The sequence below is a fragment of the Watersipora subatra genome, chromosome 7 (assembly GCF_963576615.1).
Source record: "Watersipora subatra chromosome 7, tzWatSuba1.1, whole genome shotgun sequence".
NCBI lineage: Eukaryota > Metazoa > Bryozoa > Gymnolaemata > Cheilostomatida > Watersiporidae > Watersipora > Watersipora subatra.
In genome coordinates this window covers 37,288,359-37,296,756 of record NC_088714.1, presented here as the reverse complement: position 1 = coordinate 37,296,756, position 8,398 = coordinate 37,288,359, and the positions used below count along the sequence as shown (strand labels likewise).

The following is an 8,398-nucleotide window of genomic DNA, read 5'->3' as shown; positions in this document are numbered from 1 at the left end:
CAACTTCATTTTTTTATTACTTTACCACAGTGCCAGGCATACTTTGAAGTTGAAACTCTTGCTGCTTTTTAGGACAAATATTTTCAATCATTGTGTAATAAATTAACCCTCAATGAAAGGATGCCATCAGCGCTTCTACCGCATAATTAACCTTTCTGGAGATGGCCTTTTTATGGCATATTTTCAGTGGAACATCCAGGCGTTAGTTTAATCTCACAGCAGTTAAACTTAATCTCACCCCTAAATTATACAAGATTTAAATCTTGTGAAACTTAGGGGTTTAAGTCAAACTTAGAGATTAAGTCAAACTGCTGTGAGATTAAACTAGCTCCAGGATGATTCACTGAAAAAATCTGTCTGTAACTCGTGATGTCATTTCCGTTTTAGAAAACCGAATATGACAGCACAATTGACTTTATTCGTGACATCATATCCGGTTTTGGAAAACCGGATATGGCGCCACGAATAGGTGTAACTGTGACGTCATATACGTTTTCAAAAACTGGATATGACATCACAATTGACCTTATTCGTGAGGTCATATCGGTTTTCAGAAACTAGATATGACGTCACGAATAAGGTCAATTGTGACGCCCTATCAGGCTTTTAAAAATAAAAATGACGTCACGAATAGGTGTAACTGCGACGTCATATCCGGTGTGCTAAAATGGATATGACGTCACGATTAGGTGTAACTGAGGTGTCATATCCGTTTTTAAAAACCTGGTATGACGTCACGAATATGGTCAATTGTGATGCCATATCTGGTTTTTGAAAATGGAAATGACGTCACAAATAGGTGTAACTGCGGTGTCATATGCGTTTTTAAAAACCGGATATGACGTTACGAATAAGGTCAATTGTGATGTCATATCCAGTTTTTGAAAACGGATATGACATCACGAATAGGTGTATTTGTGACATCATATCCGTTTTTAAAAACTGGATATGACATCACGAGTAAGGTTAATTGTGACGTCATATCCAGTTTTAAAAACGGATATGACGTCACATTTGATTTTATTCGTGACGTCATTTTCATTTTAGAAACCCAGATATGACGTTACGATTGACCTTATTCGTTGCACAAACTTTTACAGAGTTGTTTCTCTTCCATAAATACTAGCTGTCATCTTTTCAATAAGTGGTTTCTCGAAAAGAAAAGACAATTTTTAGGGAAATCTGTTCTGACTTTTCATTGAAAGATTATTGTATTATTACTGTTAATAACTGTTGATGCGGATCATTCATAAATCATATTTTACATATCAAGATCTTTGTGCTTTTGCTGGTACCATATATACATTCATTGACTACATAAGTTTGTATTTTATATGCTATCTTTATTTTGAAGTTCAAAAGGCTTCACTAGAAAGACCCACCGGCATTTGATATAGAGTACTCTATCACACCAAAGTTACTTCTAAATTTCTTGTTTGAAAAACCTTCTCAGCATAAAGTTACAAATAAAAGTTGAAAGACACCTAAAAATGTATAACAACTCACGCGAACACTTTGAACATAATTGAGCTTTTACATCGTTTGTGGTAAATAAGGATACTATGATGGGGTGGTGATGTAAGTGACAAAACATAGAAAAAGTTAGATAGCATATCGTGTAAAGCTATTCGCATATCATTCCAGCATATCATTATTTTCCTTTATATAAAGCTGACCCATTTATATTTCAATATTAATACCTATATTATGCATGAAAAAAAAGATGCCAATTAGAATTTCACTGATAGCTTAAAAGTTCGTGACAATTATTGCAATTTCATAATCATATACATTCGGTTATAAATACACAGAATATTCACACACAATCTAGTATAGAATAAGAACATTACGTTTTGATCTAAAATTCAAACAAAATTTCAAAGAACATGAGCTAAAAACATCATCAGTGATATGAATAGTAAGCCAAGATTGGTAGTTTATATCAGCAGAATGTTTCTCGCCAAGTGTATACGTAATAGTCTTCAATTGTGACAAAGTCTGAGAATTCAACTTATAATCTGTCGGCAACTGTGGTTCTGACCATCGCCTTTTTGACTAGGCATCCATTTACCACCTGATGGAGTGTACTGATCAGTGCTCGGATCGAAAATGTTTATAACAGATTCTACGGAATGTGGAAGTCATTCTTCTCTGGACACAGCCTTAAGCCATTTATTAAGACAAGACTCGTTTGTGAGAGAAAATCTAAAACAAATTCAGGTATTAGGAAACAATATTTGCACATTGAGCTCGACTTAGGAATGGCAAGAGCCCTTATCCACACGATTTTATCCAACAGTCATTACCAGGAATTTATAATAATATTATAGCATATTCACACCCATAAAATATCTATTGAGTTTTCGAGCACACACCTATAAAATATTCAAGCTGCAAGTAATTCAGGTTCATTGTTATTACAGCCAAATAACTGCACATCATTTTATCATATATTAAAGAGCAGTTCTATCAAAATAAATTTCATGCATCTTTTGATTGGTCAGTTACTTTTCTATTAACATACAATCGCTCAAGTGTACCGACAGTTCAGTAGGAACCGCGGGAAAGCACCTCTCCAGATGACTGGTTGGATATCTCGAAAATATGAGATACAAGCATGAGACGGCTCAGACGGTTTTCGATGTGGCCGCTAAATCACAAAAAGGCTGTTTACACGAACAGAATCACTTGGTCTTTCTCGTTATATCCGTTGGAAGTTTTAAAAAGGTCGACTAAAAGTTATATCGAATGCGAATTGTAAAGCGCCAACTCGGAAGAATTAAAAACTATGACGAACACAACATTAGAATTGAGTTTAATGTAAGACTAAAATGTATTTTAAAGTGTGTGCTTAGTGAGCTAAATTAATTTTAGCTAAATTTAATGTTAGCATCACAAAAGTGCCGAGCGTACCAAGCGTGTCACTATCTAGCTTCTCTCACAGCTCGTGCAGCGCTGTACACAATAATGTTAAACTTTACACCCGATCATGACTGGTAGATAAGTATTTGTTACTTTGTGAGCCAAGGTGGTGAATTATTATTATTAAAAACCCGCTTTTTCATCGTAAATCCTGTTGTTATGTTGTTTTGAAAGGGTTTTGAATAAATTAACATACATGTATTTAAGTATTTCATATAGGAAAATTTCAAATTCATTTTAAAGTTTTTTTTTTGATTTCCATAACATTTCCATAATTAATTTCCATATTATTTCCATAAAATTTCCCTATTTCATTTTCATATTATTTCCATTTCCATAACTCATTTCCATAACTCATTTCCATATTAGTTCCATTACATTTCAATAATTCATTTCCATAATTCATTTTCATATTATTTCCATTTTGATAACATTTCCATAATTCATTTCCGTATTGTTTGTATTTCCATTTTTCGTTTACATATTATTTCTATTTCCATAACATTTCTATATTTCTAAAAAATTTTCCATATCCATCTCCATAAAATTATGAAAATTTTTATGTTTATGGAAATGGATATGGAAAAGGAAAAATTTCATAATATGTTTGCAAGTTACACAGACATACCTTTATAAACCTTTCACTGGCCATCATGTTCGTCACCAACACATCAACTTGGTAGTTAGAGAGGTTAGAGAAGTTCTTAAATCTAACCAAATGTTCTTACTCTTGCCCAAAAGTACCCATTCTAATAGCATATTTCCGTAAGTGTAAAAACCACAAATTAGTTTACATAAAATCCTTACTGTTAAAGGGTTACAGTGAAGTTATAAAACTAGTACAGATCATATTCTATTCCAACAATTTTAAAATATAAATGCATAGCGCAGACTAGAGCTGATATCAAGAAATCATCTTGTCAGTTAGTTTGTGATATATTAAGAGTTTTGACAGTGCATATTTTATGAGATAATTATAAGTTGCATGATATATACTTAGCGGTTGAGTGCAGTGCTTTCACTTTATAAAAAGAATCTGACCATAGTTTTAAATGTAAAATGGTACAAACGCACTCTCAGACTTGATAGGAAGTACACTTGATTGTTTCAGTCACACAACTGTGTATGAAATATGTAAGGTTACTGTGTATAAGTAAACATACTGCTTGAACAACTGCTTGAACTTCTCGAGGAATAACAGATTCCATGAGCAGTTGAGACACAGAATTCATTCTTATAGAACAATCTGCAGCACATGTCTCACTCTTTGAGTGTTTCTGTAAAAATAAATTTACATAAACATACATTGAATATTCAGTGCAAATCAATTAGACCAAATTATAGACTATGAAACCTTATCAAGTTTAAACAGCATGATTATGTCTTAAGGTTGTTGCAAGTTTTGTTTTTAAAACTTTTATCCATCATTTTAAAGATAATTTGTTTCTACATTTAAAAACTAAAACGGTATTTATTCTGTTTGATTGCCTCGAGAGAATATTCTAAGTTTATTGTTGAATGAGTTATTTAACTTTTTTCGCGAACCCCGAAGTTATATAGCTTAACAAATTGCACAGCGCAAATAGAGTTTTAGCTGCAACTCAACGGGAAACTTGTGACTGACAGTAAACCCGCTTCAATACTGAAAACTTAGAAAAACGTCATCAAATATGTATGGCTAAAAAGTTGTTGGTTTTTGAAAAGTAGGCAACCAGTTTTCTGCATTTGGTATACATGTAATATCTCTACTTTGAAGCTATCGTAGTCAAAAAACTGTTGACTTCTTTGTAAACTTCAATTTGTATCCCAAAAGCATTATACTTTGTGAATTTCTGTTCCTATTAAAAATATTTACGAATATCAGACTCACTTTTTTTGCAACTGAAGTTTTAAAGCAGTAGTATTGCGCTTTAGCCTTGGAAAAATTATGGTAAAGGTAGCCACAAACAAAAAAAGACCAAATCATATGTGGGAAAGAATAACATAAACATGCTCCACATGCATTTTGGTGTGAAATCTAAATCCATATTTCAAAATAGGACTTTAAAAAATTATTGTAAATTCCCAGTTGACATTTAATTAACTCTGAGATATACTTTCTTGTGGACCACCCAAAATGTTCTCATGGACTGCTTTTTGAAAACCACAGAAATAGAGCCGAGGGGAATAAACCTAACGTGCGTGTGGTATCTCTGGAATAAATGAGGCGAACCTGAGGAGTGTGCGACAACAGAAGATCATCAATCATAAGAGATCTGTTGCATAGAGTTAATAGGAGTTGCGTCGCCATCTTACGAATATACACCCAAAGGCAGCCACAATGAAGCAGTGCAAGATTCAACATAGCCACCGAGTCGCACGGATATTCTCTATAAATCGATACAACAAAGATAAAACAAATTCCATATACAGAAAATAGTTTAACTTTCACATCATAACGCAAACTGGAAATAGCTTACCTGCTAATGATTACCTTGATGACAAGGGTGGTAAAGCAGCTATCAGCCACCTGTACAGTATCTTTATAGCATCTGTCTATAATCCGGTCTAGTAGATACTGCGTGTCGACGTTGTATCTGCAAGTAGATGCACGGATGTATAGAAAGAATTATGAAAAGCTAACGACTATATTTGTATTATGAGGTTATAAATCCGATGTTCGCTGATCATCAGATTTAAATATGAAATGACTATGAAGAATGTTAGCTTACTGATTATACTGATGATACAAACACACACCCTGCTCAAACAAGAAACGCGTTAAAAGATCCTAGAAAAATAAAATAAAAGGCGCATGCAAACACATATCGTAGCAAAATCAAACTTTATAGGCTAAAGAATTATCAAAAAAGATAGACATCACATCTCACATTTTACATTTCCCTTTAAACGTTAAAGGTTGACTTGCAACAAAATTCACATTACCGTTATTTGATATGAAAAGATTCACCTTGTCTTATTCTGTTGTGTTGTGGGTGCAAAATATGTGGAAATGTGATTACAAGCTCTTAAAAGCTCAAAAACGAACAGAAAATCGCAGTCACACGAGACCGCCGTAGTTTGGATTCCCTTTCCAAAACGGCTCAAATGTGATGTAGTTGTGAGAGATGGTTTCTGTTTACATTTTCTTGCAACCTTATTCGTCGAAATATTTTCACAAATATATTTCACGCATTCAATCAAACTATGTCTATTGTTCTTACGTGTCTGTTTTATCGCCATTGTAATGCTGTCACTTTTAGAACTGATATCTTATAACTTACCGTAAAAAATCGTTAAACTTTTTTACCTTAGCTCGAAGGAGTACATATCATTGTCTGATAATCATGACAAGCCTGTTGGTCACCTGTGAAAATCGAAAAGTGCTGCAAAAATTATTTGCGAAGTATTGGGTCACATGATCAGATTACGACTTGACAATTGAGTAATGCCGCAACAAAATTGTTAAGTAGCGAGCGTTTATATTTGATACGGGGTCTTCGGTAAAACCCGAAGTGATTGTCATAAATTAGTACTACAATAAGTTTTATATTGAGCTTTGTATTGGCCTTTCAATTCACGTGAGAACATACATGACAAGATTATAAGCAAATTTCGTGGGTAGATCATCGAAATAAAGAGATTCCAATCTATGGCGGCTTTTCGTTTTTGAGCTTTTAAGAGCTTGTAATCACATTTTCACATATTTGGCACTTACAACACAACAGAGTAAGACATGGTGAATCTTTTGATACCAAATAACTGTAATGTGAATTTGGTTGCAAGTCAACCTTTAAAGTAAAAATGGCGCAAGGCACAATTTACTTATCACTTACAAGCCAATGCATTGAACAGACATCACCATTCTATTGCACAAACAAAACAAGCGATCCAAAGATAACATCAAGCGATTAAAATTTTCTTTGTTGTTTTCATAAAGACATAAAAAGATTCGGTTGAGCATTGGAAGAAGGAGGAGGAAACTCCAACTTATCTACCGATTAGTAATTCAATTTAGTACTAGTGAATTATTCCCAAGTCAAATAGAGGACAACTCACCTAAGAGACTCTGACATGTCTCCTGGCCTATGGTGTTAACTTGAGCGTCACAACATGAGAGATGTGTCAAACCAGAGATAAATACAGCCGTCTGCCTGAGAAATGCTTACCAATTTTCACCACCGTGACTTTAGAGCACTGTCGTAATTGTCTGCCCTTGCACACATATAAAACTGAATGATGCAGGAAGCCTGGAGTAATGACTATTACCTGTCAGATCAAAGATCTTTCCACAGCCGAGGATGGCACACATGGCCTCCACAGCAACCAGCTCCAGATCTGTGAACGATTCCGTCCAGTATGTCCTACAAAGTTTATTTTATGTGGTTTACATTCTAGCAAGCTCAATTGATCACTACAGGTGTCATAAAACCGTATGTCAATGGAATTGTTTACTTGATTAATACATGACCCTTCCTACAGCCCAGACCCTTAGAACAAATATTTAGATATGGCTCCTCAAAGAACCTATTAAATACTACAAGAATGAAAGGCTTGATACCGTCAATATTCTTATGACATCACAGACATCACAGACACAACAGATTGATTAGATTGGTATACATGTCACAATTACAAATACACTGGGACTTGCAAACCTCATAGTTAGACAGTAACACATTATTATCATTACATTATCATAACAACCATCATAGAGAGATCACTTAATACATAAATAACAAACATAAAGATAAAATTTGCTAGACCTGTAACACACATAGACATACTAGTTGACAGACATAGTTGCAGGATTCATATGTCCAAGAGATTGACTCCATGATGACAACATGTTAAACAACGTGTATTTCAGTTCTGTGTTGAACAACTTATCCTTGTGTTCAGCTGTGGAAGCAAAAATAGATGCATTGTGGGAAACAGAGAAGCGAACAACTGGAAGAGAGATGAAACAAGAAAAACAGTAAGTGAGATTAATCATGGGCTGCAGTCACAAGCTTTGGCTTATTTTACACATTTTAAAGTCTACCTAGCTTATTAAATCATGAAATAAAGAGTTGTTATCTCCTTATCAACAAAAGTCAGTAAATAATAGAAACGCATTCAAATGTTTCATTATTACACTAATAGAGACTCCACTCATTCTTTTTATTATATTAAATTAGTGTTAATATATATAACTCAAAAAATGTCTGTGAAAAAATAAATGAAGTAGAAAATTGAATAAAAGACACACGTGAGGAATTGTCTCTCCTTAAATACCATAACTCCAATAACTACTGCTTACTAACAAAAGATGGAAAAGTAAGCTACAAAAGTTGATCTTTAAAACAGACTATAAAAAGAAAACACCTCATTGCATGCTGTTGCTATGTCACAAAATAATAATAAATTCAATTTTATTATGAAATATCTGATACTGAGCCATACAAATTAACCAGCCATGCATTATTTCATTGTTCATATCACACTTCAAGGTGAA

The 8,398-nt window shown here is 33.8% G+C and overlaps 1 long non-coding RNA gene across 1 annotated transcript; it reads right to left on the bottom strand.

Moving 5' to 3' along the window:
• Window positions 1-1,388: 1,388 nt before the first annotated feature.
• Window positions 1,389-5,444, bottom strand: LOC137400276 (uncharacterized). The gene is made up of 4 exons (XR_010979245.1): window positions 5,382-5,444; window positions 5,135-5,291; window positions 4,086-4,199; window positions 1,389-2,205 (listed from the first exon to the last, which is right to left on the bottom strand). It is a non-coding gene; the product is annotated as an uncharacterized lncRNA (long non-coding RNA).
• Window positions 5,445-8,398: the final 2,954 nt, after the last annotated feature.